This window comes from Ictalurus furcatus, chromosome 18 (genome assembly GCF_023375685.1).
Source record: "Ictalurus furcatus strain D&B chromosome 18, Billie_1.0, whole genome shotgun sequence".
NCBI classification, from domain to species: domain Eukaryota; kingdom Metazoa; phylum Chordata; class Actinopteri; order Siluriformes; family Ictaluridae; genus Ictalurus; species Ictalurus furcatus.
Window position 1 is genome coordinate 21,768,020 of NC_071272.1, and position 18,633 is coordinate 21,786,652.

Genomic DNA, 18,633 nt, shown 5'->3' on the forward strand with positions numbered 1-18,633 from the left:
ATCTGATTTCACACCATATAGTGCCACAAAGGGGTCGCACATACAGGATGTTTCAAGTCGTTTTGTGAAATTTTCCGAGGCATATAGGCAATTCATTCGCTAAGGTGTGCATATATTCTTTCTTTGTACGTGAATAAATAAATAAGAATAAGTGTGGGGTTGAGTATATACTCGGCGGCCACTTTATTAGGTACACGACGCTTACATTTACACTCACTGACTATTTGATTAGTTAAACCTAACACATGGGTGCATTCTGTACATACATGATTACTAACTGTCTACACCCCCCCGAATTAGTAGAAAGGTATGGTCATAATCCCTGCTCTGACTAGATATTATATAGGTAGTGGACAACCGTCAGCGATGTACGCGCACCCAGATGGGTAAACCATATCCTAGCCTCGCACACCCTCTAACCCTCTGCCTTACAGACTCCATTGAGTCAATCATTAATCATGCCGCTACTATTGTTTACGGTTAACACGGCGTTTCGTAAGATCTCGATATGTGTTTTTCATCAGATAATATAACGAACAGATGTAATATTAATTCTAGTGTATTTTCTTCACAGACATAACAGACTATTCGTCGGAGTGCGTTGTGTAACAGTAGTTTAGTGATATAAATGCGAGCAAGTGGGTCACAGTGATTAACGTAGACCGTACACTATTTGGCGAGCGCCTCACACAAATATCAGCGCATAATGTGATGGTGGCACTGAAAGGGAGAACACGAAGACATTATGCTGATCCACACACAGATGGCCTCCTTTAACCACCCCCAGGCACATGCTATCGGTTATACCACTGCTATTATAAACCACAATTACATAAGTGACTTGCTACAGGAAAAAGAAAAAGAAATTCTACATGAGGTTCGAAGACCAGCTGCACCGTATCACGGCAAGATCTCAGATTCGTGTACATACGTTTGATTTCCCTGCAACTGACCACGAATCCGTGCTAGGCCTTGCAGGCTGTATTTTATGCATGGAGTGCTCCCTCATGGCTAGATCTGCTGTTTTATATTTTTTAGAAAGAGGAAATAAGACTCATCATGAATTGTTCCTGCTGAGAATTGACCTCATTAGACATTTGCATGCCTAGCCGATTTGAATAGAAAACAGAAGTGATGGATGCATTTACCAAAATGTACAGTAATGTAGATATGGAATTGTTTTGGCTCTCTAGTCTTAACGCTCATGGATTAAAATGAACCAGCGCAGAATTCAAGCTTTAATCCTCGTGCTTTTGAATCTGGGTGTGCAATAGAGAAAACCCAACTCTCTCTAAACATTTAGTTTACCTCAACTAGGTCCTCTCATTTCAGAGGAGCAACGGCTTACTCCAGGTTCTCCAAAATTGCTAGGTTCCTCAAGCTGTCACGGGAGTAAGCCCAGCAATCCTTCGGAGGAACCTCATTTGCACCACCTGTGGTGATCTCATTTGTGATTGTATTCTTTCAGTCATGATCAGAACTCCTCTCTGAGGTCTCTCCCCTCATGTGAAGGGAACATCCCATTCTTTTCAATGGGAGAACCAAAGCCTCAGATTTAGAAGTGATGGTTTTCATCCCAGCCATCTCGCACTTTTCAAGGGCGGAGATACATTTAGGATGGTCCGAAGAGAATCTACAAATTACACGTTACCTCTAGCCACTCATAGTGGACACCTCGCGAATGAAACCATTAAATGATTTCAACTTAACACCAAGAACGTGAATACAATTATGACTGCCCTTATACAGAGACCGGATGACACAAACGGTGACCGGTCCATCGCACATACTAATTCAGGATCTTAAAACCACTGACAGGTGAAGTGAATAAGATTTATTATCTCATTACAGTGGCACTTGTCAAGGGGTGGAATATATTAGGTAGCAAGTGAGAAGTCAGTTCTCGAAGTTGACGTGTTGGAAGCAGGAAAATCGGCAAGCTTAAAGATCTGAGTTACTTTGACAAGGGCCAAATTGTGATGGCTAGACGACTGGGTCAGAACATCTCCAAAACGGCAGGTCTTGTGGGGTATTCAAAGTATGCAGTGGTTAGTACCTACTAAAAGTAGTTCAAGGAAAGGCAACCGGTGAACCAGCGACAGGGTCATAGGCACCCAAGCCTCATAGTTGCAAGTGAGTAGCAAAGGTGTGTCTGTCTAGTCCGATCCCACAGAAGAGCTGCTCCGTGGTCCAGTTCTCATGCTCACATGCCCTTTGTAGGCGCTTTTGGCGTTGTACAGGGGGCAGCATGGGCACTCAGCCCATACGCAGCCCCATATGCAGCAAGCTGCGATGCACGGTGTGTTCTGTAAATACACACTGATACAGTGTGTGATGAGTTACTGTAGCCTTCCTGTCAGCACTTCCTGTCAGCAGAATGCCACTGAAATGCTCAAACCAGTCCAACCATGCCAAGGGCAAAGTCGCTGAGACCACATTTTTCCACATTCTGATGCTGTATGTTAACACTAACGCTCTTGACCTGTATCTGCATGACTTTATGCACTGCACTGCTGGCACATGGTTGGCTGACTGAATAATTGCACGAATGGGCGGGTGTACAGGTGTTCCTACTAAAGTGGCTGCTCAGTGTATAACTGTATATGTAGTATAAACAAGGTGCACCTTCACGATATTAGGCAGGTCGTTTTAATTACATGGCTGACCGGTGTCTACAGTAGAAGTAGGTGAATTCCCTCATTTTGATCCACACCTGCTGCTTAAACTGTAATCATCTGTTAACTTCTCACTACATACTTCTGTTTCTCTCTGTTCTTCTTCCTTTCTTCCCCTTACTTTTTCATCTTTTTTTTTTTTTTCATTTTGCCTCAATGCTTTTGTTGTCTTTGTATACCTACACTCTTTTGAACACGTAAATGTAAAGCTGTAAGCAGTGTATAAAGGGGCCAAGCACCAAAGTCCCAGCAAGCGCAATGCAGAGCCCGAAGAACACGAAGAGGAGAAATAGAACGAACGTGAATGATTAAAAGATAGGTTCGGAAGCACAGCTGAGAATAAGACTGAACAGGAAATTAACAGAACAGAGGCATTTATTTGCATGCCAAGAGGGTGAAAGTTTGCAATGCTGAGCCGCAAATGAAAGGACCCGAATGACAAGATTACAGACACTTTTAAGAACTTGCACCACATGGGAATCGAACCATCCAAGCCCTTTAGAACCGAAGCTTGTCGTTTATCACAGCGCGCCACACAGAGAACGCACGTTCGGTTGGATGCCGAGGAGAGCTTCCAAGGTGAGAATGGGCACACAAAAACGCATTAGTTACGCCGAATCCTAACTTTTGAACAAATATTAATATCAAAATTCTGCTTCTGTGTGGCTCTGTCCACTGATCATCTGAGCCAACTTTGGTGGGACTTGGACCGGATTTGAACAAGGAGTAGCGAAAAAACTGAATCCTGTACATTTCGAAATGGCGACTAGTGTAATGGGTGGAGTCTTAATGTAAGACATGGACTGTAATCACCATGAGGAGAGTAATCTGATGAACTCAATATCTTTTCTCTAGGACAAAGTTTTCAACAATCATAACTTTGAAAATTGAATATTTGAACTAGTGGTGGCGCTAGAGCGTTAACATCTGGAACCACTTACCTTCTTTCAAAAGGCCAGGACAGAAAACAGCCAAAGAAATACTGAATGATAACTTGCCTGCCTACCACATACAAGACCTTCATGGCCACCATCGCCATCATAATCTGCAATCACCTGCTGAACAACAGCATCTTTCTAGAAGAACAGAAAAGGCTGTTCAAAGGCTTCAAGAGGATGCAAAAAGCAGCTGCTTATCAGCAAGATGATCGTGACACATGCAAAGAAGTTGAAGAGAAATCTAATAATGGCTTGTAGACTACAAATAGGCCTTCAACAGTGTGCCACATTCCTGGATCCTCGAAGCCCTGAGACTCTACCAAGTATGCCCAACTATCACCTGGTTTGTGGAGGCATCTATGAAAGAATGGAGGACTGAAATGCTCGTCTTCCATCAAGGAAAAAGGGTGACTCATTGTCTCCCCTATTATCTTGCTTAACACTAACATCACTAACAAACATGCTGAATAGACAGTGTCTTGTGTGTATATATATATATATATATATATATATATATATATACCTGACAAACAGCCCAGCATCTGCTTTATATGGATGATCTCAAGCTGTTCCCCAAAGATGAGTATCAGCATGAACAAGCCCTGGTAACTGTAAAAGCATTCAGTGATAACATCACGATGGAATTCTGCTTGGATTCTTCTGCTCTGTACTGTATATCAAGTTGCGGCATGGTAGCTGTAGACTCCCAGAACTTACAGTGGTGCTTGAAAGTTTGTGAACCCTTTAGTATTTTCTATAGATGTGCATAAATATGACCTAAAACATCATCAGATTTTCACACTAAAAGTCCTAAAAGTAGACAAAGAGAACCCTGTTAAATAAATGAGACAAAAATATGATACTTGGTCACTTGTTTATTGAGGAAAATGATACAATATTACATATCTGTGAGTGGGAAAAGTATGTGAGCTTCTAGGATTAGCAGGTCATTTGAAGGTGAAATTAAAGTCAGGGGTTTTCAATCAGTGGGATGACAAGGTGTGAGTGAGCACTCGGTTTTATTTAAAGAACAGGGATCTATCGGAGTCTGATCTTCACAACATGTTTGTGGAAGTGTATCATATCATGAACCAAGGAGATTTCTGAGGACCTCGGGCAGATTGTCTACAAATGGGGTGAATTCAAGACCATTGAACAAAGATCACTCCAAGAGCAAGATGTGTAATAGTCCATGAGCTCACAAAGGAACCCAGGGTAACTTCTATGCACCTAAAGGCCTCTCACATATTGGCTAATGTTTAATGTTTATGAGTCCACCATCAGGAGAACACTGAACAACGATGGTGTACATGGCACGGCTGCGAGGAGAAAACCAACACAACATTGCTGACCTTCTTCAGTTTGCTAAAGATCACGTGGACAAGCCAGAAGGCTATTGGAAAAATGTTTTGTGGACGGATGAGACCAAAATATACATTTTTGGTTTAAATAAGAAGCGTTATGTTTGGAGAAAGGAAAACACTGCATTCCAACTTAAGAACCCGTGAAACACGATGGTGGTAGTATCACGGTTTGGGCCTGTTTTGCTGCATCTGCGCCAGGACGGCTTGCCATCATCGATGGAACGATGAATTCTGAATTATACCAGCGAATTCTAAAGGAAAAGGTCAGGGCATCTGTCCATGATCTGAATCTCAAGAGAAAGTTGGTGTTCCTTTTATACGATTTTACTTTACATTCCACCTGTGTCACCTGTCTGCATCTTGTGAGCACCAAAATCAGTAATTACTCTCTGATATGCTGATAGGATAGACAGCACATTATATAATTCTACAGCTGCACACAGTCAGTTTACCTGCTATTACATTTTTCTACCACCAGCATTTCTTGCATACACATGGTCAGCAGTGTGAGGACATATGCACACATCCTCGGACAAGAAAAACTTGATCAATCCCATTCAGTGCAAAGAAATGTGTGTATGCACTGCTCTGTCGTCAACCTCAAGCGTCTTGCTTAAGGCAAGCAGCTAAAAGTCCTCTCAAATAACCACACTGACGAGGAGAATCCAGTATATTCATTTACTTGAAGGCAGCTGAAGTAGGGTAAAACTGAGAAAGAATCAACATGGGTCACCCTCTAGACGCATAATTAACTCGAATACTTACGAACGAACTGAAATGAAAAGAGATTCAATTAAACTGACACGAAAGATAAGCATTGTGTATAATGACATCTACAGAAAGGGATCCGTTATATCACCATTAACAGTGAAATCAGCAAAGATTAAATGCTCTGTATGCATGAGACATTAGCATTCAGTAAATCAATCACGTTAAAATTCACACAAACTTCACAAATACTTGTCAAAATAGAAAGATGACCCGTAGAAAAGACTTCCTACATACCAACCGTGCCATCTAAAGTCAATTTCTAGAAGATGTTTAAAGATAGAATAGAGAGAAGATTGCCATGCCTGCACTGGCACCTGCGTGAACCAGGCGCACGATGATGACGTCATCAACTAAGAACAAGTCACATCACTCAAACTGCGTGTAGAACATTGTCAATAGGTGGCACCAATGTACAAGTACGGAATACCAAAACACAACGTCTATAGGACAATGCATGCACGGTTTATGCGTGGTTGATAAACGAGGCCCCTGGTCTTGTCTCCATCCCTTGTGTTGTCCTTTGTGGGTCTCCTGATTGTATCAATCTTGTTTCCTGTTTCTAAATATTGATTGTCTTTTTTGATGCCTCTCTGCTCCACTGAGGAAATCGCTCTGCTCCTTGCTCCTCTGAGGACATTGTTCCACCTCCATGCTCTGCTGAGGACATTGTTCCACCTCCATGCTCTGCTGAGGACATTGTTCCACCTCCATGCTCTACTGAGGATGTTACTCTGCCTCCCTGCTCCACTGAGGAAGGCAATCTGCGTCCTTGCTTCTCAGACGTCGTGCTCTCTCTGCCTCCTGGCTTCATCCATGTTGTGGTCTCTCTGCTTCCTGTCTTCTTGATGTCATGGTCTTTCTCCTCATATTGTCTCCTCTCTGTGTTCTGTCCTCGACTACGGCATTTAGTTAATGATCATCTTGTCTCTTTAAGCCCTGATGTGTTACTGTTTGATTGTGATTGTGACGATTGTGGAGATGATTTTCTGTGTGGCCCATTCTTATTAGGTCAATCATCTGCAAGGTTACCAGATTTTTCTTGTGTTGAAGTGTCTCGATAGTCTCAATAGTATCGTAGACCACTGCCTTTAAGCCAAAAAATAGGGTTTCTCAATCATGTCTGGGGAAAGGAAATGTTCACTGAAAGCAATTTTCCCAATTAAAATCAAGATAACTAGAATCCATCCATCCATCCATCCATCTTCTATACCAATTAATCCTTCCTTCAGGGTCGCGGGGATCCTGGAGCTTATAGAGGGAGCATCGGGCACAAGGCAGGGTACATCCTAGACAGGGTGCCAATCCATCGCAGGGCACAATCACACACATATTCACACACCCATTCATACACTACGAACACTTTAGACATGCCAATCAGCCTACCATGCATGTCTTTGGACTTGGGGAGGAAACCGAAGTACCCGGAGGAAACCCCCGCAGAACAGGGGAGAGCATGCCAACTCCACACACAAACACACAGGGGGCAGCAGTGGGAATCGAACCCCCAACCCTGGAGGTGTGAGTTGAACGGAACATGCGAACCAGTAATCCCTAATGAGCAAACATGAAGCGAGGGAGGCGAGGAAAAACGTCTCACTGAGACGATACGAGGAAGCAGACTCAAAAGGGACTCCATCCTCATCTGGATGTCAATGAATGGTGCAATTAAAATCAATTCCCCTTCTATAACTGAGTACTACATGGTCAGAAAGTGCACCTGTGTAAACAGTAAACATGTAAACAGTGTGAACCAGCCTTCTGCTTAACTGCAACACATTTCCTAACTTCTGATACAATAATAATGCAAACAGTGACGAAGCAGGAGTCCCCCCCCCCATCCCATCCTCTCCTCCCTCCTTCCTTCCCTCCCTCCCTCCCTCCCTCCCTTTCCACCATAAAGCCTCTCCCACCAGACCCGTCACTAAAATAAGGAATATTCGCGTCTGCTGGTGAGTGGAGGAATCAATATGGTTCACCGCAGCGCAGTTTCTCCTCCCTCGGTTGAGAGAGATTGGACCGGCTTCTCCGTGCGCACATGAACCGAACCGAACCGAACCGAGGCTGAAGAAAGGAACAAGCCTCGCTTCTCACAGCTGTGTGTCTGAGCAGGAGTGATGCGCGCGCTAAAAAGATGAAATGCTTCTCCCGGTACCTTCCTTACCTCTTCCGACCTCCGAGCAGCATCCTTTCTTCCAGCTGTCACACTGAAGGTAAACAACTCAAGAACTATACAGATGTGTACGGCTTGCTCGCTGTGTATCCCGTCCCCCTGTGTGTAGCCTATGTAAGAGGTTTGTATGTGTGCAGAGCAAGCTAGCTGTGTTTTTGTCTGTATTATATTGCTGTACAGCCTGTAGATAAGTAGAAGAAAGCAAGCTTTATCAACAATGAGATCATGACATGGTGATGTATAAACTCCAGCATCCTCATTACATTACTAATGTCCTGTCATGTGGTGCTGACCTAGCACACACACACACACTATCACACAGTATCACACACTAACACACACTATCACACAGTATCACACACTAACACACACTATCACACAGTATCACACACTAACACACACTATCACACACTATCACGCACTATCACACACTAACACACACTATCACGCACTATCACACACTAACACACTCTATCACACACTAACACACACTATCACACACTATCACACACTGTCACACAGTATCCCACACTATCACACACTAACACACACTATCACACACTAACACACACTATCACACACTATCACACACTGTCACACAGTATCACACACTATCACACACTAACACACACTATCACACACTAACACACACTATCACACAGTATCACACACTAACACACTCTATCACACACTAACACACACTATCACACAGTATCACACACTATCACACACTAACACACTCTATCACACACTAACACACTCTATGACACACTAACACACACTATCACACACTATCACACACTATCACACTCTATCACACACTAACACACAGTATCACACACTATCACACACTGTCACACAGTATCACACACTCACACACTAACACACACTATCACACAGTATCACACACTATCACACACTAACACACTCTATCACACACTAACACACTCTATCACACACTAACACACACTATCACACACTATCACACACTATCACACAGTATCACACACTATCAGACAGTATCACACACTAACACACACTATCACACACTAACACACACTATCACACACCATCACATACTAACACAGACTAGCACACACTAACACACAGTATCACACAGTATCACACACTATTACATACTATCACACACTAACACACACTATCACACACTATCCCACACTATCACACACTAACACACACTAACACACACTATCACACAGTATCACACACTAACACACACTAACACACAGTATCACACACTATCAGACAGTATCACACACTAACACACACTAACACAGACTATCACACGCTAACACACGCTATCACACGCTAACACACGCTATCACACACTAACACACACAGTATCACACACTAACACACACTAACACACGCTATCACACGCTATCACAAACTAATACACACTATCACACAGTATCACAGGCTAACACACACTATCACACACTAACACACACTATCACACAGTATCACACACTAACACGCACTAACACACACTATCACACAATGTAGTATGGAAATAAACATACAGATAGACAGATAAATAGTAATGAAGTAAACAAATCCACAGTGTGTTATTAGGGTTAAGTAGTTTTAACCGTATTACACTCACTCTCAGCTGGGGACATTCTGACATATTCACGTGTGACGTGCTCTCAGTTTTCCTCTAAACTGAAGCAGATCCAGTTTGGTGTCAGTTTTAATTAAGGGTGGGTGATATGACAAAAATGATCATATGATTCTCAAAGGCATTTCTACAATACACAATATGTATTATGATATATACAGTAAGTATGCTCACCAACTGCCATCAGTGCTGCATAAAAAAACCCTGTTATAAATAATAATAACAATAATAATAATAATAATCCTTTTGTGTATTATTAATAAAATATTTGGTCTTTTTTTAATTTGAATATTTGTTTAAAATATACTATTTTAATTAGAAAAAATTATATAGTTAATTTCTTATTACTTTTAACTTTAAAAAAAAAAAGGTATATATAATTTTTAACATTTGACCATTTTAAAGATTTAGTACAAAGTGGTGAGTACGTTCGCCTCACACCTCCAGGGTTGGGGGTGCGGAGTTTGCATGTTCTCCCCGTGCTGCGGGGGTTTCCTCCGGGTACTCCCGTTTCCTCCCCCAGTCCAAAGACATGCGTGGTAGGCTGACTGGCATGTCCGAAGTGTCCGTAGTGTATGAATGTGTGTGTGAGTGTGTATGTGATTGTGCCCTATGATGGCTTGGCACCCTGTCCAGGGTGTACTCCTTCTTGTGCCCGATGCTCCCTGGGATAGGCTCCAGGTTCCTCGCGACCCTATAGGATAAGTGGTATAGAAGATGGATGGATGGATGATCACAATACTCATCAAATATCGTTATTATCTCATATCGCCCAGCCCTAATTTTAATTCCCTGCTCCATGCTGAAAGATCTGTTGATGTTCATTGTCAGGAATGAGCCTGTCCTTGACTTCAGTACTAGGCTGACTGAAACGTTAAGGCCTTGAACAAAATTTATAACTGCACAAATGAGGTTCTGTGACCTTGCTGAAAGAGTATATCGCTATACGGACGTTCCATTCAGTCATTTGCTAACTGCTTTATCCTGGTCCAGGTTGTAATGAATCCAGAGCCTATCCCAGGAACACTACGAGGAACTCAATCAGGATAGCATGCCAGTCCATTTCAGGGCACCCACATATATTCACACACTCCTTCACCTTTCAGTCCAGTTGAACATAGCCAATCCACCTACTGACATGTTTTTTAGACAGTGGGAGCAGAACCCAGAGGGAACCCATATGCACACGTGGAAGGCAAGTGAAACTTCTCACACACAGTATCCTGAGCTCAGGATTGACTCCTGGAGCCTGGAGCTGTGTGGCAGCAACATGTCCCACTGCAACACATTGCTGTCCCAGATGTTACTGTTGTCCCAGATGTTAATCATTAAATCAGGATAACCATTTTGTAACCATTTGTACGAATTATAGAATAAGCAACATGGACTGTATAATGAGTTATCTTTAAATGAGCTCTCACAAGCCTTAGTCACACTACACCAAATGTAGTTTCCTCGATTTCTGGATCTCTGGATGTTTTTTTCTTGATTTTGTTTTCATGTTGTAGGATGTAGCTGCTATTATAATTAATTTACTTCCAAAAATATTGAGTTCTGTGAGGAGACATTTTATTTTATTGATATAGACCACATCGAGAAAGTATAGCACACTGTATGGCAATTAGGCTAGAATTATTTTACTGGTTTTTTTCATTGTTTAATTTTACTTTTTGGGCGTTCAGTGGCTTAGAGGTTAGCATGCTCGTTTTCTTGGCTTTTCCCGGGCTGTAGGTCTGTCAACCTCCGTCTTCTGCTCAGACACGATCGATCAGCTCATTAAGGTTTCGGTTTCATTGACGCCAGCCTGCTGTCTGGAAGCCGTAGGCTTTAAGGGATGAGAGTGGGTAGGCTGGTTTTCCCCAAGCCTAGAAAAAGCTCTGTAGGAACATGATAGAGATAATAAAGCCATGCAGTGTGGTTGTTGTTGACCATTCGTCTCTCTTTGCCAGGCAGGGTGTGGGAGAGAGAGAGAGAGAGAGAGAGAGAGCGAGTGGAAGTAGATCAGGGAATAGTTCTTAAGGTTTTGTACAGCTCAGGCTGATAGCAAGCGTTGATTCAATTTCAGGGAAGAAAGAGAGACAGATAAAGTAGAGGAAGTCAACTAAACACTGATTATTGGACAGACAGGATCATGTTCAGAGCAGAACACAGAGACACGGACTGAAGGTACAATGGGTTTTATTTGAGGTGAAATGAGAATATGGGGGGATGAGATAGAAGCTGGTGAATTCAGTCGGTGGGACCGGGATTTGAATTTTGGTCGTCCGTGGGAGTTCGGAGCGGTAGCAGGAAGCAGGAAGCAAGGTCGGGAAATGTGGTGGGGCTGGACGAAGCATGAAGGCTGGTGAAGGCATGATCCTACAGGCACAGGGAGAAGACAGGATAAGCAATGTTATAACTAGACACAGGGAAACTAGAGCACAAGCACAAGTGCATGGGGAAAATGAGCTTGAATGAAACACGAGTATGTCTGGCGGTTACTGAGCTGAGAGCCAGAACGATCTGGGTACGAATACACACACGCACACACACGTAAACAAGAAAAGATATGCCTGAGACACGATGAAGAGAAACACAGGGAAACAGAATGGAAACCGATAACCAGACACAGTCATGGCAGTACCTATAATCCCCCGCTTCTTTGGGGGGAACTGACGGGAAACCGCCTGAAGAACAGGGCCTAGTGTGTTTGACGGGAGGGAAGGCGTTTGGCTGTTTGGATATAAGCAAGGTTTTTATCTCTTCTTCGGGACGGGAGAGATTGTACAGGTGATCGGTAGGTAGGGTGGCACCCGGGAGCAGGTCAATGGTGCAATCATACAGGTGATGTGATGGGAAAGAGAGCGCCCGTTCTTAATATAGAGCAGTACATTCGGGACCCTATTATGTTATTATAGGATCACTTTTATGTTATAATTTTTTTGGAGCTCTATGTGTCTATTGTAGTTTTGGGGCAAAGGAAAACAAACACAAACATCAGTGATTTGAAGTAAGTATTCATGGCCATTTATTTGGCAAGTATATGATTTGTGAATGAAATATACATATACATGGGTGTTCGTTTTTTCTCAGTTGCTTAATAAAGATGGAATCCGAATAGGTAAGCAGGAAGAGACAGAGATATATTGAACTTGCTGGAATAAGGAGCAATGTAATACACAGCTTGTCAGACAGCAAGAAAACACTCATTTTTGCTTTTGTAGGAAAGCAGGCAAGCTGCTCCACCTGCTAGCTGCTCCACCTGTGTCGCTTTGTACGCAGGCAGCCACTCATCAAAAACTCTGGTGTGAAATCTCATTTACATACTTGACATGTTTCCAGCTGTCTCAACTTTAGTCAGCTTTCGGCTCTACGTAAGATATTAGTAAAGCATACCCTCACTTCGCATTTAACCCTAACATGTGGAGCAAAAATAAAGATGCCAGCCACATAAGACAACCAACAAACAAAGAGCTGTTGAATTTTGTCAAATTGTAGTTGGACAGTGGATTATTTTTGCAGTGCTTGTACAAAGGTACTCCAAAATGTGTACATATCTTTCTGCATTAATGGTGCTCCAACAGATGTGCAAGTTACCCATGCCATGGGCACTAACACACCCTCATACCATGACAGATGCTGGATTTCGGACCTGACGTTGATAACAGCTCGGACGGTCCTTTTCCTCTTTGGCCCGGAGAACACGACGGCTGTTTTGTCCAAAAACTATTTGAAATGTCGACTCGTCGGACCACAAAACACGATTCCACTGTGCTACTGTCCATCTCAGATGAGATCGAGCCCAGAGAACTCGGCGGCGCTTCTGGACAGTGTTGATGTGCGGCTTCTGCTTTGCATAGTAAAGCCTTAACTTGCATCTGTGGATGCAGCGGCGAATGGTGTCGACTGACAAAGGTTTACCAAAGTATTCCCGAGAACATGTCAGGATCTCCATTACAGACTCATGACGGTTTTTAAGACAGTGACGTCTGAGTGATCGGGGATCACGCGTGTTCAGAAGCGGTTTTCGGCCTCGCCCTGTACACATCGAGATTTGACCGGATTCCTTGAGTATTTTAATTATATTGCGCACTGTAGAAGGTGAAATGCACACAAAATCCTCCCGATTTGTCTTTGGGGAATGTTCTTCTCAACGTGTCGGATTATTCTCTGACGCATCTGTTGGCAGATCGCCGAGCCTCGACCCATCCTCACTCTTGAAGGACTAGGCCTTTTTGGACGCTCCTTATATACTATGATTAGACGATCGCCTCACCTGTTTCACATCACCTTCTCATTTCAACTCGTCACATCACTTATTAATCCTAAATTGCCCCTGTCCCAACTTTTTTGGAACGTGTTGCATGCATCAATTTCAAACTAAACATTCACCTTCAAAAAACTATGCAGTTGATCAGATAAAGCATCAAATACCTCGTCTTTATACGCTTTCTGTTTAAATACGAGTCAAAGTACATTTACAAATCACTCCTGTTTGTTCATAGTAGCATTTTTTAGGAATTGGGGTTGTAAATCAAAATGTATATTTTACTTTAAAATGTCGTTTTTAATTTAAAATTAACGTCACGGTTGGATTTATAGGCATTGATATGGTGAAGATTTCTGTAGGGAGACACTTATTTAACATTCTCCATTCTTAAGAGGCTCCTATTTCAGCACTTTCTAACAGTCAGACCTAAAATCTAAGGAGGGGGAATGTTACGTTTTGTGGTTTCTTTGTAACAAACAGCATTTTTGAAGGGAATGACTGTTTATAGCTGCTATAACGTACATGAACTCACTTGTTTTGTGGTTGTTCAAGATTCAATGGAACTTTAAATGGATTGGGACAAGCTGCTATAGTAAAAAAAATAACCAACACGCTTAGCCACATTACCCCACCCCATCTGATTCTATATAACGAGCGCACTCTTAAAAAAGAAGGTTCTGTTGGGTTCCCCTGATTCTTCCTTTTCAGAAAGTAGAGAACCTTTAAAAAACAGTAGAACCGTTAATCATCCATAGAACTCCTGTGGAACTTTAGCAATGTTTTTGCTAGATACTTCCTTACACTTAGTCGTTTTTTCATATAGGAACAGTATTTTTATTTAACGAAGTTTGGCTTCTCTACCCGCCACTCTTATGGTGTTGCCTCAATAAACTAAAGAAACAGGGTCAAAACTGCTCCAGAATAGACTTCACTCAGTAGTAAAGGCCTGGTAACATCAGTAGAGACTAGCTAGGGGTGATGCTTCACAGTGAATAGAGAGAGAGTCTGCCAGCAGAGGGAGACGGAGTACGCAGTACATTTCTGCTCCAAAATTGACTGTGGAGCTTGAGCCTGTGTGATATAATAATAATATTGTCCCTACATGGTATTACGGTGCCACAATATCCTGTGACGTTTACCGTCGATTATATTATATCACAGACCTGCCAACTGTTATGCATTTCACTCACGAGCTCCACAAGATTTATGGAGTGTGCTAGTGTAAAGGGGCACTACAGCATGGGCATTGTAATTTGGGGTAGGGATTGGTGCTGTGAGTGTGTGCGTGAGCAGCAGAGAAACAGGGTCTCTTCCTGCAACATTGAGAACAGCGTCTTGGTGATGAGTCTGGTGTTGAGTGACGGTGTCCGTGTCTGCCTGATGTGGAATATAAACGGCACTGAATATGACAGGTAAATTCCCAAAGACGGTAGAAAGGGTGACCTTTAATGGTCAGGAGCTCCAGGTTGGGTGTGCAGGAGTGTGTCAATCCTTTGTAAAATACTAATATACTGTCTATCACATATATTTACTCTGAGGTATGGATTCTGTTGTACAAATCACTCGCTCAGCCTATGTGTCATTGGAAAGAGACCACACTCTCATGATCTCATCACATAGAGTATGATGGAAAGAAAAAAAAAAAAACGCTTTATCTTATAAATCAATAGTGCTCTCCAGGCTCTGCGAATAACAGGCACAAACATAAACACGCCAGCTTCCACGGTGTATGCCTGGGTGTCGCTATCCATGGTGCTGAAACCTGAAGATTTTTCACAATAAGCTGAAGATGATGTTCAATACGACCTAATAAAAGGAATGACAAAGGAGCATTATCCTGATATGGGAAACACAGACAAAGACACCTCTCCAGTGAACAATAATTGATAACACACACACACCACCCCTTACACAAAACCACACACTTCTAAGCTACTTCTCCGTGCTTCACAATGTCTTATTAGGAAGTGAGCCAACTCATCTATTTTGGAAATTGGGTAAAAAATGGGGAGGGGGTTGCGGGGGGGGGGGGGGGGGAAGGTGTGATGAATATAATGCATGCTGTGCGGTTGGAAGAGATAAAAAAAAATTGGTATAATGGTGTGAGGGGAAAAGATTTTAAAAAATGTAAGCACAATAGACAGGGGCATGGAAGATTGATGAGCTGAATGAGGATTGTATACAGTCACATGAGTGTAAGCAGATAAATGTGTGTCTTTTGTGGGTGCAGATTAAAAGGCATTTTTAAAAATCACAGTGACTGCTCACATGGCAACAAATTGCAAGCTTGAAAAAATAATAATAATAATAATAATAATAATAATAATAATAATAAGACGTATAAGCTCTTGTTTCTGCTATGGGCACAGAAAGGATGGACAGTTTATTTTATATTCATTTTCTATGATTTGATTGGTGCTATGACATTATTAAAGCAGCTGCAGTCATGTTCATTTAAATGTCTAGCAGGTCAGCATGGGGGCTTTCTCCTAATTTGCATAGGTGTGACCCTGTCAAAGTGCCCACTGTCCTTGGCCCACCCAATGTCCACAAATCTTTGCATGCACCAGGTTCCCTTGAAGAGTCTAATTCATTTTAGACTTGGATTTGTATGTTGAAACACTTCCTGATGAAACGCTTCCTTTTCCTAATTTCCATTAAATCACTTGTCTTATTGATTTTAATCCACAATTAACATATACTCAAGCTTAGGCCCTTTCTATGGAGTTAATACTGTCACATCATAAATACAGTGATCAGATTGCAATATTATGAGTTGCAAATATACAGTCCGCTCCTAAAGTATTGGAACATCAAGACCAAGACCAATTCTTCTTTTTTTTTGCTATACACTGAAGACATTTGGGTTTGAGATCAATATGAATGAATATGAGACGATGATAGATCAGAAGTTCAGCTTTCATTTCCTGATATGTACATCTAAATGTGTTAAACAACTTAGAACATGGCGCCTTTTTTTTTTTCTTTTTTCTTTGAGCCCACCCATTTTTTTCAAGAGATCAAAAATATTGGAACACGAGACTGACATGTTTCTTGCTGCCCAGGTGTGCCCTGTTACAGTGAATGTTTAAACAATTATTAGCTCTGCATGTCTACTCTTGGTTTGAGCCCTGGATTTCGCCTGTGAAGACTGCGTTTGTTGTTAAAAAGGATAAACCAACATGAAGACCAGAGAGCTGTCTGTGGGAGAAAAGCAAGCCATTTTGAAGCTGAGAAAAGAGAGGAAATTGATTAGAGATATGATGTAGTGTTGGATGATAGTTATTAGGTAACAGTGAAAAATGTATGAATGTTGCTGTAGTGAAGCTTTTTTATTTAAAATTTATGAATGAAGACGTCCATGCATGAAGCAGTTGTATAGTTGTCACTAACTAAAGTAGGCTGTTGGACCAATGGCTTCTGCAGTCATTATATTCCGTAGTGTAATTAGTGTATAGACCTACTATTCCACTCCACTGTTGGTGGGACGTGATCATTTTAAGTATGTAATTGTTTTGTGTCTACCGTATTAATTAATGTCTAATTTGCATCCTGTGACATTGCCATCAGAACCCATTGATCTGCTGTAGCTGGCAAGCAGTGAGTGATGCTAGTGGTGGGGGTGCTGTGTACAGCCCACTCCACGGAGTACAACAGGGACATTCAGACATCGATCAGGATACTGTCTACCCACCTAAAGGTCCCCTTGTAGGCATTGGAACATGGACCCAGGTGTGATGATCTATAGGTGCCACACAAATTCACCCTCCTGCCAACTGGCAGACGCAGAGATGGAAACTCGAGTCTGCGACTTGGACTCGAGTCGCGCTTAAGTCGCGGAAAAAAAGGACTTGCGACTTGTTTTGGACTTACTCGAGACTTGACTTGGACTTGAAGATAGAGACTCGTGAAAAACACGTCAATTTGGTTTGGCGTCCCCGATTACGGTTCTCTCTTTACTTCCCCACATGACAGCGTCAAACACCAAATTAGTCAGATCTGCTTTGCTCTATAATACAGCAGAATCATTAAAAAAAAGGAAAAGCATGGGTTTTCCCCAGAGGCTAAACCTGAGAAAATACGACACATTTCAGAACTTTTTTTTTTTAAATTCAATGTTTTGAAACCTTGTCAACAAAATAAAAGCCTATTAACACAGAATGCATGTTTTTATGTTTAGACACCACTGGGATTAAATATTGCAGTTTCAATGGGGACAACATTTTTTTGTCCTTAAGGTCCTGAGTGTAACTATTTTCTGTACCTAGTTTAAAATAGGTTTATGAAAGCAGATGAGGACGAAATAGTAAAATTCCAATAAAAATACACACCTTTTGCAAAATTTATGCCGTTTGCACAACAAAATGATAAACAGTGGGCAGTGGAGGCTTGGCGGTTAACGCTCTGGGTTACTGATCGGAAGGTCGGGGATTCAAGCCCCAGCACTGCCAAGCTGCCACTAGTGGGCCCTTGAGCAAGGCCCTTAACCCTCTCTCCTCCAGGGGGCGCTGTATCATCTCTGACCCTGTGCTCTGACCCCAACTTCCTAACATGCTGGGACATGCGAAGAAAAGAATTTCACCGTGCTGTAATGTATACGTGACTAATAAAGACTCAACATTATCAAAAAGACAAAAATGTCCATAAGGACGCACAAGGGTTAATAAATACACACCAGACCCAGAACGTATAGCGTTGGACGAGCAAATTGGACTTAACCCTTTGTCCCCTTTGATTACTAATCAACCACCAGTGCCTGTAGTATTAAGCACAGACGAAACACAAATCATATTCACCTTGCTAAACAGCCACACACACACACTC